Genomic DNA, 21,431 nt, shown 5'->3' on the forward strand with positions numbered 1-21,431 from the left:
ACCAGATTGATGAACAGCATTCAAAACTCGGAAACCGATCGAACAAGCGCACTATAGGCTACTTGCTTAGTTGATGAGATACATTTTCTCAAGATTCTTCCTATGAAAGTCAGCCACGTATCTGATTTTCCTGGTGTATTCTTTATGTGGTCATTCTACCTAAAGTCGCTCCGGATACATACTTTTAGGTTTTTTACAGTGGCTATTGTGTCAGGCAGTTTCTCATCAGTAGCTCGGTTGTACAACGATGGATTTCTTGTCCTATGCATGTGCAATACGTTATATTTATTTACGTTCATGGTCAACTACTAGAGCCTGCTCCGTTCATCAATCCTGCAGATTTTTATAGGTAACCGCAGGATCAGTGTTAGAGCTTCCGACGCTGTCTGCTATGTCATTTATGTACACTGTAAAGAGTAACGGTCCTATCACACTTCTTTGGGGTACCCCCGAAATTATCTTTAGATCTGTCCAATCTGCTACGTTAAGAGCTTATTGTTGGGACCTGTCTATAAGGAAGTCTTGAATCCAGTAACAAATTTGTTTTTTCTTTCTTTTTTGTACGGTCAAACAATGTCTGTATGATACTACTGCGTGAATGATTTTTTTAAAGGTGAAATTTGAAACCAGTTTTTCCTTTCCTGTCTTCTACTACCACACGAGACTGGTCAGCAAATGACTGAATAGAAACGTTCGACCCACGGGTTTGCTTCACGTAGGACCAGAATTTTCTTGGGTTCTCGGCAAGATCTTTCGCTAAGGCATGACGGAGGAAGCTGTAAGCTTCACGTTTAGATGTTTTTATAGGCACACGAATATCTACTAATTTTTTCTGCCTTCACTTGAGCGTTCTCTTTTGGACCGAGAATGCAACAGGCTTCCTCAGTATTTTCTGAATATTGTTATCCAAATTCTGTCAGTGTTTATTGTCCGTGATCCACCTATCCCACATATATCCCCAACACGATTTGCAATTCGTTTACTTAATTCCTCTACCTCCCTCACAGCGGAACTAAATGATGTCGATTCATTCTTATCTTCTGCATAAAAATTTTTCTAGCCATCTTGATTGATTTCTTAACTTTGGTAACCATCGCTGTTGTGATGTCTTGATCACTAATTACTGTCTTTCTAATAATACAAGATCTAAAACATTTCCAGTGCATGTGGATTGTCGAAGTAGCTATTCAAGACACTTTTCGGAAAATGTGTCCAGAAGTGCTTTACAAGACTATGCGTAGCATTTGTAATGAATCAATACCTTTCTGTACTCGGTAGGTGAAAGTCTCCTCCAAGTATTACTGCATGATCGAAATATTTCCGCACTACTGAGTGTAAACTTTCTTTGAATGCTTCTACATTACGGCGGAACTGGGCGCCCGGTAAAATCATCCAGTGATTGACCTTATTTTAAGTAGGCCGGTTATTCACGTCCACATAACTTCGCAGTCAGACTCTGTTCGACTTCCAAAGGCCCAATATTTTTGTCCTCTGCAGTGAACACTAACACTCCTGTGGCATCTATCCTGTTTTTTCGACGTATGTTACATGCTTCGCTAAGTATTTTACTTTGTACGCGATCTGATTTCCCTCTCTGCGTATCGACTGGCGAGCATTTATTAGAGGACCTCAGATCATCACCCAGCGTAAAAACCTGTACGCATTCTGCCATCCGAGCAGCTGTTTCCTCTGTGTAATGCTCCAATGACGTCTCAAGGGGAGTCCTGTCAATCTCATAACGCAGGTCCAGAAATCTGTATCAAGACTGTCATAGAATCGATGCAGTCTTTGGCTGAGACCCCCCCCACTCGGCTCCAAACGAGGGAACTCTAATGACTTCTGGGTATGATACTGCAATTTGTGAGTTCTGCATACGCCCTGCGGGCACGGCCAGCACTCTTCAGCATGCCCCGCCCCGCCCCCCCCCCCCTCCCAGCCACCCGTAGGAACCTAGGGTGTCCTCAGAACGCAAGCGACAGGCGTCACTGGTGCCGACATGAACCGCAGTTTGACGAGGACTACAACCTTACAACCTGCACGCTCGATAGCTGCAGGCAGAGCCTCCACATCCAGCTCTGGACGCTATTAGCCGCGCGGGATTAGCCGCGCGGTCTCAGGCGCTGCAGTCATGGACTGTGCGGCTGATCCCGGACGAGGTTCGAGTCCTCCCTCGGGCATGGGTGCCTGTGTTTGTCCTTAGGATAATTTAGGTTAAGTAGTGTGTAAGCTTAGGGACTGATGACCTTAGCAGTTAAGTCCCATAAGATTTCACACACATTTGAACATTTTTTTGAACGCTATTTCTCTACGGGTCGCCATAACGAGCCTAACGTTGGAGTTCCCAATAACGAAGAAAACACCTTCCACGTATGTGCCTGCTTGGACCATGCTGAAGGTGCAGCCATCTGTCCATCTGCGGGGTGAATACATGAGGCCAGGCGGCCTGCCCGAAAATTGACTCTCGGTCTCGAGCTACGCGAACACTACTCACAAGGGAACGTCCCCATCGCACCCCACTCAGATTTAGTTATAAGTTGGCACAGTGGATAGGCCTTGATAAACTGAACACAGATCAATCAAGAAAACAGGAAGAAGTTGTGTGGAACTATGAAAAAATAAGCAAAATATACAAACTGAGTAGTCCATACGCAACATAGGCAACGTAAAGGAGAATGCGAAGGTACGAGCGCCGTGGTCCCGTGGTTAGCGTGAGCAGGTACTGAACGAGAGGTCCTTGGTTCGAATCTACCATCGACTGAAAATTTTTATTTTTTTAAATTTCAGCCAAATTATTATCTGTCCGTCCGTCCGTCCGATGCGAGGTAACTGCTCCGTAGCATGGGGACGCTACACCTAAACAAACATCGAAACACACGACATCAGTCGACTACAGCGCACGGAAGAGAGAGTATTCCTGCTAACGAGGCTCCCTGGCTGGCAGTTGACTGTTCGCTACTTTGGACGAGAGTGCATAAATACGTGAGATGTATTCCGTGGGCATATGAATCCAGCAAATATGGCTCGCGACTTCAATAACAAGGTCAATGAATATTTTCCGAACTGTAAGTTTGCTGTGTGGTCGCAAAACACAGACACTAAACTTATTACAGTGAACAGAGACGTCAATGAACGAACGGACAGATCATAACTTGGCGAAAATAAAGAACGTAAACTTTTCAATCGAGGGAAGATTTGAACCAAGGACCTCTCCCTCCGCAGCTGCTCACGCTAACCACGTGACCACGGCGCTGGTGCGCTCACATTATCCTTTATGTTGCCTATCTTGCGCATGGACTACTCAGTTCGTATATTTTGCTTATTTTTTTCATAGTTCCACACAACTTCTTCCTGTTTTCTCGATTGATCTGTGTTCAGTTTCTCAAGGCCTATCCACTGTGCCAGCTTGAAACTAAATCTGAGGGGGGTGCGACGGGGAGGTTCCCTTGTCAGTGAGTTTGGCTGCCCAGTGACGGGTATGCTGGAAAGTGCCTCGAAAGAGCCCGTCAACGAAGAGATGCCCTATGCGACGCGCCAGTTTTCCCACCGCCGCTACACCCCGAGACAGCAGCCTGCAGGAGGCCGACAGCAGCCAACAACGTATTCAGCTGTTCGCAAACTACGGCCAGCTACTCCTGCATCCGCGCGCAACATGCCCACTCCCTACACATCCTATTAAAAAACTTACACTGAAAACAGATAAATAAAAAAGATGAAAACAAGTCTTGCTATCTTTTACCGAATAAATTCCACTGACGCGCGTGATAAGAGCACAAGTGCAGGGTACTAGAAAAACAGTTAGCCTCTCACTGGCACTAATTCCCTCCATGCTGGCAGACATGAAAAAAAAGATCCATTTTCTTGCTGGTTCTCAAACAGAAGCTGGCGTCTGAATGAGCTCTACAGCGGTCGCTGTGTGTTTAAACCAAACAAACGACAGCGGTTATCTACACATTTAGTAAAACGCGAGACTTGAAATCGTACAATTTGCAAAATATTGTGCTGAAATGTTGTGTTTGGGTGCGCTTTTGGTCGTCTGTGAACAGTCGTGGCACCCACCTCTCACAGGTTTTTCATAGCCAGCTGTCCGGGCAGGACACTATCCACTCGCTCAGCTGCGATGCCTATAGTCTCAGCAATCTCAAGATTTTTTATCCGGGAAGTCTTACGTTACCATAGCATGGATTTTACCAATGGTTTCTTTTGTGGTGACCTCAACTGGATTGCTGGAGCGCGCTTCGTCTTCAGTGCTTGTCCGTTCATGTTGAAATTCATTAATCCAAAAAGTAAATGGTTTTCAATGTTGGCGCATAGTCTGCGTGAACTTCGTCGAATACTATTTTCATTTTTGCGGCCATCCAACCCTTAAAACGAAAATATGTAATAACAACACGGAACTCCGTTTCCTCCATTTTCAATCGCAGTCGACGCACTGACTAATTCAGATGGCTGTCAACAATGGCCTGTACGCTGCGCATGCTTAAAATTGTTTGTATGATCCACCATGACCCTCCACTCGTTGTCGTGTATGCCCTTTACCATGAAACAGAACTCAGTGGCATGCATGTCCTGAACGTTGCTCTCAGTCGCCGGCTGGCCAGTCTCAGATTAGGCTGACGCTTACTATGAACAATGGAACAGTATTCAGTGCCAAGTATGTTTTTAAAAGTTGTATTCAACCACCTCCTTGCCACTCTCAAATTACGCTGAGGGGTATAGGAGGAGCCGGATATTTCAATGAAACACGAAACAGTGTTCAATGTCATGTATGTCTTTATAAGTTGTAATCAGTCGCTTCCTGGCAACCCTCAGATTACGTTCACGTTTATAGAAGACGTAGATATTTTATTACGTGGACTATCTTCGTATATCATTCGCGGAAATAAACCATGTAAAACTGTTTCACATAAAACAATATCCATTCAATAACGTCTACTGCGTTACATACCAACGAAGAAGATAATTTCTTTTGTGTCTGTTGCAAAATTTAATTAAATGTTTAGATGCCGGTACATACGAAGTAGATAATTAATCTTCAGATTTACTAATAGTCAATATATCTTCAGTTTTGTAGTACTTCAACAATCTGAAGTTACAAAAGAGTATTTTATTGTTTCAAGGACAGGAAAGAGTTACAATCCCTGCGTTGATGAAACGTGCAAAGTCCGAATACCTCGAACATAATCCTATGGTACATTAATGTCGAAAAATATTAATTTCAAATTTAATTGCTAGCGTCGAAGCCAATGATTCAATCATTTTATTTTGTGTCATTTTAAACAGCATCAGTGGTTGTCTGAGGAACTGAGAAAATCAATAACTAAATTTTATGATTGGATTAAATCAACAGTCGTATCACTTGACCGCTGGTGCTCCTCTAGACCATGTTGTCGAAATTTGTGATTTCTGAAAATGATCGTCGATATACAAGAAACCGACATTGTAAAATTTTATCGAGTATTAGACGCAGCTGTGGTGGTTTTGGGCCAAAATACCATTAACAACATTATTTATCAACATTCAATAGCGACCCGTTACTCTACAATCAATCAATGGCCTTCAAAATGTACCATGTCTAATGAGAACACATCTTTGCTACTGTATACATCCCATGCAGGTTTTAAGAGAACAACGTTCTGTCATGCAATATTCGCCTTGTGGCCCAATAGGGTATGGCGGCTAGCTCCTTTTTCGGCGAGAATCACCATGTGCGCCGTACTCTCAACGGGAATATTACACCCCTCACGCTTCCTACCAGTATCTGCTTTTTCGTTGACTAAATAAGGTTTTCGGAGAAGGACAGTTACCATGTTTGTTGCCAGTTTTGGCTCAGAGCAGTGAAACATGGACTTTTAATACAAAGATCATGAAAACACCCAGAGGCCTACTTATCGAGAAATGGGGACGCGCACGTTCGGAATTATAAGGAGGCACAGGAGAACAAACAAGTGGAGTGAAAGGTGAAATCGTGTCAGAAATAAAAAAAATAAAATGGTGGACGCGACACGTAGCAAGGCGAACGGATGGTAGTTTTTGCTGTAATCCAAGAAATATGAAAAGATCTACGTCGATGTAATGGAAGTTGGATAGATGGAGTGAGAAACGCGGGAGGGACACGCAAGCGTATATATAGCTGAAGGCTTGCTTCTATGGTAAAGTCTATAGGATTCCATTATTCTACAGTGGATATTAAATGGCTGACGATAATAAATATTCCTTAAAAGAGACTTTCGAAAACAGATTTAAAGCCCCCCGTTACCAAATGCGCTGTTCAACCATACCCATTTAGTGTCTGTCTGAAGCTTCAAACTTTATTTTTAAATTATGATTCCCAAATATGTAAAAATTATACACGGAGTATGTATGTGCATGATACAAAATTATGTCATACTTTTAATTGCGTTGATTCACTGTTCCGTCGGCTTTTGGTAGAATGTTTTATACACTTTAGAAAATTACTCAGTGTCGTGTGTGTTTTCACTCATAATTATATTTCTAAATTATCACCCAGAAAAATGTACGAACTATACACGGAATCTGTATCTGCAGACGAACATGTACCACGAAAACGCGAATACGAAATAAAACTGATGGGGATGCAGTTAATAAAGAAAGTAAAAAAAGAAGTGAATTATTACTAGTCTCTCGTACAGGTAATTTACAAGACCCTTATATAAAGACTCGACCGAGAAACTGTAGAATATAAAAGTTGCTTTTGATAACGATGATTGTGTGATGAGCAAATTTCGAGAAGTTTGAACAAACCGCTTGTGGAACTTAATGTTAGTTTGGGAAGAAGGAAGACAATGAGTCTTTAGATTTCGTGAGTGTTAACGAAGGTTAAGGCTGTATCGAAAGGCTGGTACGTAGTCTTTAACAATTTGGGATTACGGCATGCACAGTAAAATGCTGCCCTTTATGAAACAGTCCCTGTATGGTGCACACCTTAGACCAATTTCTGACGAAATTTTGTAGTAGAAACTGGAGCTAGCAAAGGTGATTAGTTACAGTCTTTATTGGTTAACTTGTGCTAGAGTGAATAAACAGGAAATGGAAAGAAACAGCTTGAAAAACACAAATTAATAGGCTAGACTAGGCTATAAACTCCTTAGCTTTTGCTGATGATCTAAAAATTTTAACTAAGGCCGTAGACTATTCCACAACGCAAAAAAAGATAAATAAGGGGAAAAAGCCAGATTATGGGATTGCAGATATTAAATTAAAATATAAGAAAGTTATCCAGAAACTGTTTTTTCATAAGCTAGTCGAAACGTAATATGAGATGAGAAGCTGACAATAGATTTGAAAAGACATCCGTGAACAGAAGACTGTATATTCCTACTTGTTTTTGTATTTCAAGAATGTTAATGGATATACAGCCCTCTCTCCTGCGCTCGAAAAATCTAATTAGAGAGATCCTGATGAGATATCGACCAAAACGAGCAAACGACGAGCTGGAAACTAATGTGAAAATTAATTCTCTGCGGTCACATTCGTTTGAAATTTTACTCCGTTCCACGTACGGTCCGAATGAAATTACAGCGAATTTTCAGGCAGAAAGTATTAGCTGCGAGACGGACATATCATTTAGCAGAGATCTTTCCGAAAAGCTTGCTTGCTCTCTGGCGGAGTCGGCGCACGCGTCCGGGGCTCGTGGAGAGGGAAGGAGCGAAATGAGGCCGCTGCAGATTAACCAGGGGTGAGTGGAGCGGACACTGCCAGGGTAGCGGGAATTTCAAGACAGCGGGAAATTCGAGGCAACGGCACGACTTCCCTCTCAAGAACTCCAGCTTCGCCAGAACAACCTCGGCGCGCCTCTGCAAAAGCGGTTAGCGCCGAAGCGATCTCTGTAGTAGGGACATCGCTTTACGCGCCTAGTGCTACATATGCATAAAAAATGGACAGTGTATGAAAACTGAGGAATCGTTAAATACGTCACCAACAGCGAAGTCATTCGAGGAGTTGTTGGTCGACTGGAAGATGACAAAAGAAGGAAGTGTTAGTTACGTATTAAAAATAAACTTGGCCAGAAGTTATACAGGGAAAACACGGCGCTGAACTTAAATCATACTGAACATACAAAGATTTGAACCCTATGCCTCCAGTACATGTTGACTGTTTTTAATTACTGCGCACACAGCTCGGTGCAGCTGTAGAGGGCACAAAGAAGATAGCGTTCTTTGTCATCGCCTTTTCCTTCCTACTCTCAGTGAGTATGCTATCCCTTGCCCGCCCGTCAAGCCGCGCGCTGTAAATCCGCCCGGCGGATTAGTGTCGAGGTCCTGTGTGCCGGCCAGCTTGTGGATGGTTTTTAAGGCGGTTTTCCATCTGCCTCGGCAAATGCGGGCTGGTTGCCCTTACCGCTTCGGTTACACTATGTCGGCGATTGATGCGCAAACACTTTCTGCCCATGATTACTCTGCCACGCAAACGTTTGAAGTTACACTCGTCTGGTATGAGACATTCCTGATTGGGGGGGGGGGTTCCACTGGGGACCGAACCGCGCAGTAACCCTGGGTTCTGTGTGGGGCGGCGGTGAAGTGGGTGGACTGCTGTGGCCTGTTGTGGGGTTGTGAACCACTGAGGGCTACGGCAGGACGAAGCCTGTCCGTCGTTTCTAGGTTCCCAGATTGATACAATTCTATGCTATCCCTTTGTCTGTGACCCGTTTTACCAATACATTAAGTTTCATGTTTTATTCTGTGTTTAAAGAAACCATGAATTCAATTGAAAATATGATAGCGCGCGCAACCCGCGATAACATACCACACATTACAGTAACAGAGCGTTGCGCTCTCTGGAAATCGGATAAGACTTACTCCTTGTTTTTTTTCATTTTAGGAGGGATATAACTTGAATGAGTTGGAACTAAAACTCTCTGAGATTATGTGGAAATACTGAATGCAATTACCAGAATATATTATAGTTTGGCAGGCATCTTGATAACTTGTAAGGTACAGAATTACGTCCGATTGTGGACGAGTTTTGAACTGATACTCTGACTAAAAATGTTAGAGATTGTTACGACTGATTTTAAGAATATATGGTATTAGTTTTAGGTACGTGTCTAGCGTTTTTCCTGAACCTCAATTTCCATGTTTAAAGATCTATGTCTGCACAAGTCGTGGGTATGTGTCAAGGGTGATTGGTTAAATAGAGCCTGCATCATGGCCTTTCCCTTTTGAGCAAATCATTTGATTACGTAATTTCATTTCACAGCTAATTAATAACCCGTTCATCCTCACGCAGAGCGCCGCAGTGGCAGATATGCTTGCCAACTATTCGTCAAAGTCAATATCGCTGATAAATTAATCCTAGCACCACTAAGTGGGGGCAAAAATTGCCCGCAGTATTTGTTTTATTTGTGTAATAATTTGAAGAAGTAAGAATTTAGGTACTTGTAGAAAAATATCTAGAGTATGTGCTGTCCTGGTTTTATAATTTTTGTGAATTATTTAAATCTGCCTATTATATTACTTAATTTAAGTGCAGGCAGTTTTTGCCCCCCCCCCTCCCCCTCTCTCTTAGACATCGGTGAGACAACTTTCCTCATTAAAATATTTCTCAATATGGCAGACAGAAATGCAGTTTCTGACTGTTGGTACCACTGTATTGTGTTGCCATTGTTGTTTTAAAATAAATCTCCGTTGTTGTTCGAGCAGTTCTACATTACTCGCAGTTCTAATAAAATGTCTCGTCAGTATCAGAGGTTTCTCACAGATGAAGAGGTGTCAGCTATAATAAATGAAGCAAATGGAGGTGATGAAAGTGATCCAGAAGATGATGATACAGTTGTGACATATGATAGTGACACAGAAATTGAAAATGAGTCAAGTTCATGGAGTTCCCCCCCCATGAACAGTATTCAGCTGCTTCCAGCATCATTATTACAGCAAAAAGCGGAATTAGTACTGCGCCTCCAAGGCAAGTACGCAGGTCAGTACAAAATATAGTGAATTTTAGTGAAGGTATGACTCACGAAGGCTTGACCTCTAGTGTGTCAGAATCTTTCAAAAAGTTTATAGCTCCCGAAATAATGAAGATTAACGTGGACTATACAAACCAAGAACCTCGTAATAAGAACTTAAAACTTACACCCATAGAAGAAATGTACGACTTCATTGGTATTTTAATACTCATGGGCACAAATAATGACATTAGACTGCATCTTGAGGACTTATGGGGTAAAGTACTGGGAAAGAATATCTACATAGCTTCAATGAGTCGTATTCGATGTGAAGAACTTCTGTCCCTGATTAGATTTGATGATAAAGAAACAAGATTGGTTGGTTGTTTTGGGGAAGGAGACCAGACAGCGTGGTCAACGGTCTCATCGGATTAGGGAAGGATGGGAAAGGAAGTCGGCCGTGCCCTTTGAGAGGAACCATCCCGGCATTTGCCTGGAATGATTTAGGGAAATCACGGAAAACCTAAATCAGGATGGCCGGACGCGGGATTGAACCGTCGTCCTCCCGAATGCGAGTCCAGTGTCTAACCACTGCGCCACCTCGCTCGGTAAAGAAACAAGAACCGAAAGACAAAAGCACGATAAGTTTTACCCCTTTCTTGAAGTTTTTGACAAAATTGACGAAATGTTTGTGAAATACTACGTACCAAGTGCAGATCTAACGATCGATGAAGAGCTCTCTCTATTTCGAGGAAGATGTCCCTTTAAGGTCTTTATGAAAGACAAGCCAGGGAAGTATGTCATATTGATCAGGATGTTATCAGACGCACACACCCTGTGTTCTAAAAATGGAGGTCTGTGCAGGGAAGGATGAGCGACCTGCCGAGGAAAGGAGTGAAAAGGCAGTTATTAGACTCCTAGTGAATCCGTTGGCAGGAAGTGCAAGACATAATAACAGCAGATCGTTATTATACATCCATAGACCTAGCCGAGGAGCTTTACAATGCTGACAAGTTAACTTTGGTGGGAACATTAAAGAGTAACAGAAGACACATACCAGAACAGCTAAGGAAGACGCAGGGTCGAGAGCTACAATGCTCTCTTATTCTTATCTGAAAACAGGTAACACACCAGTTACCTTGGTTTCATACATCTCCAAACTGAAGCCTACTAAGAATCTCCTACTTCTTTCCACACAACACAGTGATAACAAGGTGGATGAGTCGACAGAGAAAAAAAAGACAAACATCAATCTCTACTACAATGAAACCAAAGGGGCATAGACAGCATCGATCAAATGACACGACATCTTTCAGTAAAAGGAGGGATGAGAAGGTGGCCATTATCTCTCTTTTTCAACTTGATTGATATTGCCTGTCTCAGTGATGGAACAATTTTCATGATAAACAACCCAAACTGGAATAAGAAGAAACATAATGTAAGAAGGCTGTATCTGCTAGAATTAGGCCAACAGCTCGTTAGGTCACCTGTGGAAGGGGGAACAAAGAATATCGTGGGTTTAAAAAATCCCATCATCTCTGCAATGGAAAGTGTTCTAGGAAAATCGATGCCCAGCATTATTGCAACTGTTCAATCTGTTGAATTTTATTCAAGAGGAAGAAGTCACATCTGTTTAAAGAGTAAAAACTCTAAAAAGGAAAAAGAAAAAAAGTGACAAATGTTTATAGTTTGTTGTATGTGTTCCAAGTATGTGTGTTCCACTCATTCTGCAAGAACAATCATAGGCAAAGGTTGTGAAATTGAAAGTGAGTAGGAAGGAAAAACTCAATTATAATTTCCGACTTTGATTTTCTGTTTTCTTATTTGTGGTTTGCTATTGTACGTTATTTTATGATTTCTTAATATAAGTCTGATATATATGAAAAGAGTTAGTTTCATGATAAAAATATAATAATATTTCTCATATTCTTTACTTTATTTATTGTATATGTTATAATGTTCCTCATAACTATGAAAAGTGTCTTGCAACCTACCAAAGAAATTCCTAGTTCATTAAATAATCAACTCAAAGCAAACAAACAAAATGAAAAGAATGAAAGTGGAAAAAATGTGAGGGCAACTTTTGCCCCCCCCCCCCCCCATGTGACAGATAAGAGCTTAGTGGTGCTAGGATTAAAAGCTATTTGTAGTTAAGAGAGTGGTTCTCTCACTCTGCTCACCGATAGGAACAGAAAGATGGTACTACATTTGGTGTAGAGGTAACTGAAGTGTAGAAAGTAAATTATTTGCTACGTTTCAGTCCCTGTTGGTCTTTATTAAAGATACACCGTGTTAAAGGATTCCCCTAAAAGTGCAACAGAATTGGCAATTTATAGTCATATCACTTGTTAAACTATTTTTCCTTCAGAGACGTATTATCAGTGACGAGTTCTGAGTAATGCATACGTTTATGTAGTTGCCTTTTGTTGCAATTTCAGTGGAAACCTGTAACCCAGTGTGTTTTCAATAATGAACAGCTGGTAATGAAACGTATCAAAGTATTTTCTTTCAACATTTCAAATCTGAAACAGTGATTTACCAGGAACTGAGGACAAGTCAGGTCAATAAGAAAAAAAAACACGTCGTCAATATAAAATTAAGCATCTAATTTCTTCAGTTATATTGTTGCAAAGCCACATTAATGCTCATTTCACCGGTTATCGATAACCTTTAAAAATTACGTTATTCCACTGAAAAAGTCTTTTGTTATTCGTATAGCGCTGTAAATAAGAAATGGCTCTGAACACTATGGGACTTAACTGCTGAGGTCATCAGTCCCCTAGAACTTAGAACTACTTAAACCTAACAAACCTGAGGACATCACACACATCCATGCCCGAGGCAGGATTCGAACCTGCAACCGTAGCGGTCGCGCGGTTTCAGACTGTAGCGCCTAGAACCGCTCGGCCACACCGGCCGGCCTGTAAATAAGAAAGTTCCGCATGTTAACCATATCGAAATATATTCTCTTATTTCACGTCATCATTTGGCAAGATCTTAAACCGTTTATGATATACGGCAGATGTTATAAATATTTCAGTTTGTCTTTTTTTCATGGCGTGCTCGATGGAAACCTACAGCGCGACATAAAATCCATTATCTCCATATTGGAGATACAGGCCTCCTCTTAAGTCTAAATAAACATTCAGCAAACTTCACATGCAGCTACGTATGATGAAATAAGCACCAAACGCAAAATCGTAGCGACAAATAATTTTCACTGCAAACATTTTGATTTTCTCGTAGTGCCTTACTTAATTGATGCGAATAGCGCACTAACCATGGTCATTAACAAAATAATGCGCACTTCACCATGAATTTTACAAACAATGGAGAAACATATTTTTACCGTATAGTTTGTAAAATCGTTAGAGAAAGACTACAGAGCTAACGGACCGCGCGAAACATTGTACTCGTAACGTCTCAGCTGCACCTCGACGTGAGTCCCAACCTAATTCAGTTCGGCTGCCGAGCTGCAAATCTTTCCACTTGACGTCACATTGGGCGACTCGCGTGTTGATGATGACGAAACGATGGTGACATGAGTCCTCGAACGAAGAAACTCTCCGACCCGGCGGGGAATCGAACCCGCGCCCACGTATGGCAGTCAGATGTGCAGTCCACTTTTTTATAAATCCAATTCTGTTTGTTATTGCTCGTTGCAATTGTTCGGGGCGGACATTACATGATGCCATGACACCCAATCAAATTCAGCGTTGATTCAATCACTCATTTTTTTTTATTACAGTGGGAGCTAATCCTCTGACCAAACACGCTCAGATACAGCTGAAGTGGCAGGCGGACTAATGGATCACAATCACCCTCTGTGTGCTCCCGTAGGCGCGTGTCTAGCAACGGCGGACAGCGCGGAGAGTCGGCAAGTCGACTACCGGCTTCGTTAGTCCTCCTACGCCAAGTCAGCTGTCGAAATATTGTGCTCAAGACCGAAATAGTCAGCTGAACTCAGTGGACATCCGGAAAGAAGCTCGGTAGCTACAGTGAATTATTTTCTAATTGTTGGGGGACGCGGTGCAATAGGGAACATTTCCGGCTTGTGGTACGAAGTTGTTATGCCTTTCAACTTAACCCTAGGACGCCTAAGGGGGGGGGGGGGGGGAGGGGGGGTTCGTGGTTCGTTGAACCCACAATTTTTTATATCCCCTGCTTTTGCTCAAGTAACTTTCATACTACATATTCCCTTTGAGTTATTGTTTGTTGGTTATTTTATGAAATGTTAGTGTCAATATATTTTATAGAAAATTCCTGCTTTGAAAAAAAAATATAAACTTATTATGGGTCCAACAAACCCACCCCCTCCCTTACGCATCCATGCTATAGAAATTTTCCCTTAGTAGGATTTCGTATTTCTCATCCTACAACAATGCAAGTTAGTTTCTTGTTGGTTGGTATTCTTGATATTCACAACAATCGGTTTACTTTCAGAGGATGTGATTGTTGATGTCAGTCAGCTATTAATTTATCTTGTAAACTTTTTTATATCCCCTGCTTTTGCTCAAGTAACTTTCATACTACATATTCCCTTTGAGTTATTGTTTGTTGGTTATTTTATGAAATGTTAGTGTCAATATATTTTATAGAAAATTCCTGCTTTGAAAAAAAAAAATAAACTTATTATGGGTCCAACAAACCCACCCCCTCCCTTACGCATCCATGCTATAGAAATTTTCCCTTAGTAGGATTTCGTATTTCTCATCCTACAACAATGCAAGTTAGTTTCTTGTTGGTTGGTATTCTTGATATTCACAACAATCGGTTTACTTTCAGAGGATGTGACTGTTGATGTCAGTCAGCTATTATTTATCTTGTAAACTTGCTTTGAGTTAATGCAGTTCCCTACACGTAGGCCTCCAGTAACTTTGGTGTCCTACACAGCGAAAACAAAACAAAGTAAAAACTTACTGATGTTGTAAACGATGCACCAAGATAAAGTCACTGTTGGAGGAGAGAAGAATAAAACCGAGATAAATGCATATTATAATTCCACTAAAGGTGGAATTGATACCATTGATCAAATGGCGCGTATGTACACCTGCAAGAGGGGAACAAAGAGATGGCCTCTATCTGTATTTCACTCTCTCATCGACATTTGTGCTATCAATGCAACCACCATATTCATCCAGTAACATCCTAGATGGAATGAAAAGAAACACATCAAACGGAATCTCTATCTTCTGCAAGCTGGGATGGAACTAGTGAAATTGCAGGTAGAAGAAAAAAGTGCCAATGCTTGTGGGTTATCTAACTAAATTGTTCAATCAATCGAGACTATTCTACAAAAGAAAATCAAAGAAGTGACAACAGAAGCACGTCAGCCTCCTGTAGGGAAAGGTCAGTGCCATATTTGCGTAAGAAAAGCTAAAACAAAGAAGCAGAAGTACAACAATCTAAGTAAACCAAAACAGTGCTGTGGACAGTGTCATAAACATGTGTGTAACACACATTCAGAAAAAATTGTGAAGTGTGTCTCTTGCCTTGAAGTTGAGGACTCAGAGTAGTCTATTGTATATGAACACATCTGTATTTTGTATTGTAATATGTCAATTTTTTATTCACTCAATACAATATTTATAACAATTAACAACATTTATAAACCGATGCCTTAGTTAAAATACATAAACCATTTTGAAAATTGTAATTTTTCGTCAGGCATCCAAGTTAGAAAAAAAGGCTTGGGCATCCTAGGGTTAAGTACTGTGTTATGGGCAGCTACCTGTAAAGAAAACAGTCTTTCTCGATTTTCAATATGGAGACATTAAGTAGAATAATTGGAGCTCTCAACTCTAATCCTAATGTAGGACACACTGGCACAAAACGTAAGTGGATGAAATTGTATCTGACAAGAGAAGCTGCAAGGTATCATCATCATAAATAACAACATAAAATATGACATTATGAAACAATGAACAACAATATAACTTAATATAACAATATAATCTATACTACTACATAAAGACAAAATGATGTTTAACGCTGTTAACAAAAGTCTAGAGAAGTTCTTGACCGATTTACTTCAAATTTTTACATGATGCTCTAATAAACTTTGAAATACGCTATATATATTTTTTTGAAACAACAGTATAGACGTTTTATTTTAAACCGTCTGCGAGAAAGAAAAAGGGTGCTGTGCTATGAAAATGTATGGTTTGGTTTCCATTGTTGTGGGGTTGGATTGTTTGGGGGAGGAGACCAGACAGTGAGGTCATCGGTCTCATCGGATTAGGGAAGGGTGGGGAAGGAAGCCGGCCGTGCCCTTTCAAAGGAGCCATCCCGGCATTTCCCTGGAGGAATTTAAGGAAATCACGGAAAACCTAAATCAGGATGGCCGGACGCGAAATTGAACCGTCGTCCTCTCGAATGCGAGTCCAGTGTGCTAGCCACTGCGCCACCTCGCTCGGTTTTCCATTGTTGTATTCAGTTTTCGATGGCAGGACATCTAAACAATGAGACATTGTTTTCCTCATATGTAATCCTTACCCTTATAAATACAACAACATGCTGTTTAGTTTTCTTCCTTGTAGTCGAACAGAGAGCAGGAAAGTTGTATTATGCTTAATGGCTTATGATGCCGATACTAACGGTACTAGTGAATCAAATCCAAAACATTGCAATCTTACCCATTCACAGAACTATGCGAAATACTGTCATTGAAGCTACCGCCCTCACAGATAGCTGGATACGTTCTTCTCAATCCCGTTCACAATGATCCCAACTGGTTTACCCACTAATTTTCAAATGGTTCAAATGGCTCTAAGCACTATGGGACTTAACATCTGAGGTCATCAGTCCCCCCAGACTTAGAATACTTAAACCTAACTAACCTAAAGGACAGCACACACATCCATGTCCGAGGCAGGATTCGAACCTGTGACCGCACAGCAGCGCGGTTCCGGACTGAACACTAATTTTAAGCGACTTCGATTCCTTATCAATGGTTTGTTTGCAGTAACAATAAACAAAGCTGAAGGTCAAAGACGCTGAGGAAGAGGAACTGACAGAGAGGGGGTGCAGGAAATGGGCATAGGAGCCAGGAGGAAATGGAAAGGGACGGGGACGAGAAGATGGACAGAGAAAGAGAGGTAGGAGAAGATGGACAGATGAGGGAGACGAGGAATTGGACAGAGAGTCGTGGAGGAGAAGGAGCAGGAGCTGGACAAAGAGAGGGGAGAAAAGTAGACGGACAGAGCGAGGGGGAGATTAGGACGCATATCAAGTTCCAAGCATTACAGGATTCGTTAGGGCATTATAATCGGTAGGCATGCGACAGCAGGAGCTATCTGCACCGTCCAGTCATATTAATTCACCACCTGCCAAAAAACTGAATACCACATTTTGTCGCGCGGACAAGCGGAAGAAAGTCCGTGAGGTTCTGGAAGGCAATTGCAAGGATATACAGCCATGCCGACTCCACTGCCGTGGTCAGCTGCGCTAGGCTTCACGGTTGAAGATCCGCGACGCCAACAGCCTGACCGAGGTGGTCCCACACATTCTCGATTGAGTTTAAATACAGAGGTTCAAATGGTTCAAATGGCTCTGAGCACTATGGAACTTCTGAGGTCATCAGTCCCCTAGAACTTAGAACTACTTAAACCTACCTAACCTAAGGACAGCACACACATCCATGCCCGAAGCAGGATTCGAACGTGCGACCGCAGCGGTCGCGCGGTTCCAGACTGTAGTGCCCAGAACCGCTTGGCCACTCCGGCCGGCTAAATACAGAGAATCTGGTGGTTAGAGGAGTACGGTAAACTCATCCTGGTGACCGGCCGCGGTGGCCGAGCGGTTCTATGCGTTTCAGTCCGCGCGACTGCTCCCGTCGCAGGTTCGAATCCTGCCTCGGGCATGGATGTGTGTGATGTACTTAGGTTAGTTAGGTTTAAGTAGTTCTAAGTTCTAGTGGACTGATGACCTCGATGTTAAGTCCCAAAGCGCTCAGAGCCATTTTTTTTTCATCCTGGTGCTCTTCGAACCAGCACATGCACTACGAGCTGTGTGACGTGTTGCATTGTCCTGCTGGCACATGCCATCATGCCGAGCAAAAAAAAAAAAAAAAAAAAAACTGCATGGTCCCCAAGGATTGATACATACTTGTGTTGATCCACTGTGCGTCCCGGAATGACGAATTCACACAGGAAATGCCACGACAGCATTCCCCAGACAATAACGCTCCTTCGTCTGGTCTGGACTCTTCTGACGATTGTTGCAAGACAGTAACGCCAGCAGCCATCTGTTTACGGAGCATAAAACGTGATTCGCCTGAAAAGACACTTGTCGCCAATGTCCACTCGCGGTACTGACATGCAGATTCCAGCCTTCGTTGCCGATGATCATCAGTAGATTGGTTGCATGAACCAGGTGAGTCCTGCAGATGCCCCTATGGAGCAATGTTCGCTAAACAGTCGTTGAGTAGACATCGTTGGTAGCGCCTTTGTTCATCTGGGCGGTTAACTGCTCAACAGTTACTCTTGTATTCGGCCGTACACATCTCCGCAGACGCTGTTCACCTGCTGTCATCAGTGGCCCGTGGTACACCACAGTGCCTCGGCGCCGTTTATGGACAGCGCTATTTTGAGATGCGCGATGTACTTTAACCGTGGCGGGAAGTGAAAAACTTACAAACTGAGTCGTTTCGGAAATACTTCCACCACTGGCCCTGAAAGCCAATGGTTATGACCTTTTTGACGTCAGATAAATCTCTCCGTTTCTGCATTACAACAACGACTGCACTGTGTTCCACGTCTCCCAGCACACTTTATCTTCGCTTCACTGCTAGTGCTGCCATCTGCTTTCTGTGAGTGGTTGTTGCGCATTGACGTCGAACATAGGCGGTGCTCACATTAATGCGACTGGGGCGCATAAAACGGGATTCTTTTAGGGCACATACCTCAGGTTTTATTGATGATGGGAAGGTGGGGCCAAGTATATTGGATAGCTATCATACGGTACAGAGTATGAATGTTACACACTTCCTCCTGCTGAGAAAATGGAGCAAATCGATTGGCACTTTTCACTTGATGTGGCCTGCAGTGCGCCTTCAGAGGCTTGTGGGGCACGATTAGTTCTTTGGCAGTTTCTCAGAAAACCTCAAAAAGAAAGAGATCTTTTACCGTTTTTTCGTGCCAAAACCAAGCAGCGGATTCCAAGACGGCTACGCATAGGAAACGGCTGAAATTTGCGCGATATATTCCTAAGATCCCGATTTCTAACAGACTTGAAAATCGATTGATATTTTTACCCGTTTCTGAGAGACAGAAGCTCAAAGTTACCTTACATGTACACGTAAAATACTCACGTAAAACCCTGTGTGAGGTGAAATCTAATAATATATAACCGCAGGAAATTTCTCATATTTTAGTTTTATATTCTTTAAGGATTTATTTAGAGGTGCGAATTTATCGTTTTCAACCATCTTTATCCGTTATCGAGAAACACCCCAAAAAACATCGCGTTTTGGGTGCCAAACCCGAGTGACAGATTCCAATACGGCTATGATCGTAAAGTGGGTGAAATTGGTGTGATACATCCTTAAGATCCCGATCTCGAACAACCTGGAAAATTTTGTTGGTATCTTTATCCGAGAGACAGAGGTTCGAAGCTACACTAATTGTACAACGTAAAATACGAAAGTAAAATTCGCTGTGAGGTGTAAAAATAGTTTTATGTTATTTCAGTTTCACATAAGTAAAAAACAAAAATTTTGTTTCATATGGGTAGGGAAAAAAATGGGGCCAGAGGAAAAATGCCCCAATCGGACCACAGAAAAAGGAGATTCTGCCCCTACTAGAAAAATTTTGAAAAGTGGCATTTGAACTGCCTCATTCTGTCCTCCTTAGCACCTTGAAAAGTTTTCTCAGAAATTCTGGGCATGCGAAAATATACATGTTTTTCAGTGCTGAGAGATAAGGAGAGAATGGCAGAGAGGAAGAGACGAAAAAGTAGTAAATACTGGCAAATAGTAGATAGTGAATGTGGTATGGAAAGAGCAAGGGAGATAACGACGCCGGCCGCTGTGGCCGAGCGGTTCTAGGTGCTTCAGTCCGGAACCGCGCTGCTGCTAAGGTCGCAGGTTCGATTCCTGCCTCGGGCATGGATGTGTGTGATGTCCTTAGGTTAATTAGGTTTAAGTAGTTCTAAGTCTAGGGGACTGATGATCTCAGATGTTAAGTCTCATAGTGCTTAGAGCCATTTGAACCATTTTTGAGTGAATGACAGTGTGATGAAAAGAAAGAAACACAGTGGCAGTGGAATGTAATTGAGAGTGACAAAACACTACTAGGAAAAGAGCGAAGGAGACAGTGCCAGTGCGAGAGGAATAAAGAGACGGGGAAGGTGCAAGTGGGTGAGAGCCAGTGATAATGAGAAGCAGAAAGAGGTAGAAGGGACAGTAGCTGTGGGAAGCGATGAATGAGACAGTAGCAGGAAGAGAGGGCAAGAGGAAGAAAGCGACAGTGAGAGGAGGCAGTAGTGGTAGAACAAAACGAAGAAGACTGTGGCTGTGAGACAGGAGACAGTGACACAGCGACACAAAAAGAATGACAGTGAGTTGGGCTGAATGAGTAAGAATGGGCGAGTGGGAGTTGATGGGTATGGGCGACTTATGGACTAGTGGATGTTATCGAGTTGCAGTTAGAGGAGCTTCTGGGAGTGAGAGGTAAGTTGCATGTTAAAAATAGCACGAATATGTTGGCATATCAAAATTTTTGGGAAAATTTATAAAGGCATAATCAGGAAGCTATTACACCATTTTTCTGTCAGTGTCTTTTAAACGAGAGCATATTCAGCTTTTTTTGTGCACCTTTCTGCTGGTTTACATTTCTGGCTCAGTTTCAACAACATTTGGAACAATAATATTCAGCAGATAATGTATTGATAAAAATCATACTAATAAGTTACAAAGTATATACGTTACTGTTAAACTTCGAACAAATCTCATCAGGACAGTCGGAAGAGTCATTTTAGAAGAGCTAAAGAGGACGCAGTCACGAAGAGACTGTATCACATAAATTATTCTCGTCTTGGACGAAGTTGGTCCATAAATGGGAAAGCAAATAAAGGCGTATTTGCTATCTGAATCGCCTGCGACAATAACAGATGACAGCTTAGAAGAGCACGTTTGAAAGTTGGCCTGATAATTAAAAACAGATGATTGGAATAACGTGTAACGAATGCATCAAAAGAAAAGTGGCACAAATGAATAATGAGCCCAGAGAAATGTTTTTCTTATATTTAGAGCAGCTGAACAGAACGAATTAAAACAACAAAAGACTTGTAAAAAAAGCTGTGGTATCCATTTGACGAACTACAAAAGATTTTAAAAATTTGCATCCGGTTTGACTGAATAGGAATGTTTAAAATCATTGCTAGTTTTGACGCTTGGTAGTTAAATGCGTACTTTTAATAATGAATCTGAGCACAAACAACTCAAACTGAATTACAGTTTGGGAATTATTAGGGGACATAAAAGATAAATGGATCATGAATGTGCCTGAGTCGAAGACGTAATTGTAAT

Source organism: Schistocerca americana, chromosome 1 (assembly GCF_021461395.2).
Source record: "Schistocerca americana isolate TAMUIC-IGC-003095 chromosome 1, iqSchAmer2.1, whole genome shotgun sequence".
Taxonomy (NCBI): domain Eukaryota; kingdom Metazoa; phylum Arthropoda; class Insecta; order Orthoptera; family Acrididae; genus Schistocerca; species Schistocerca americana.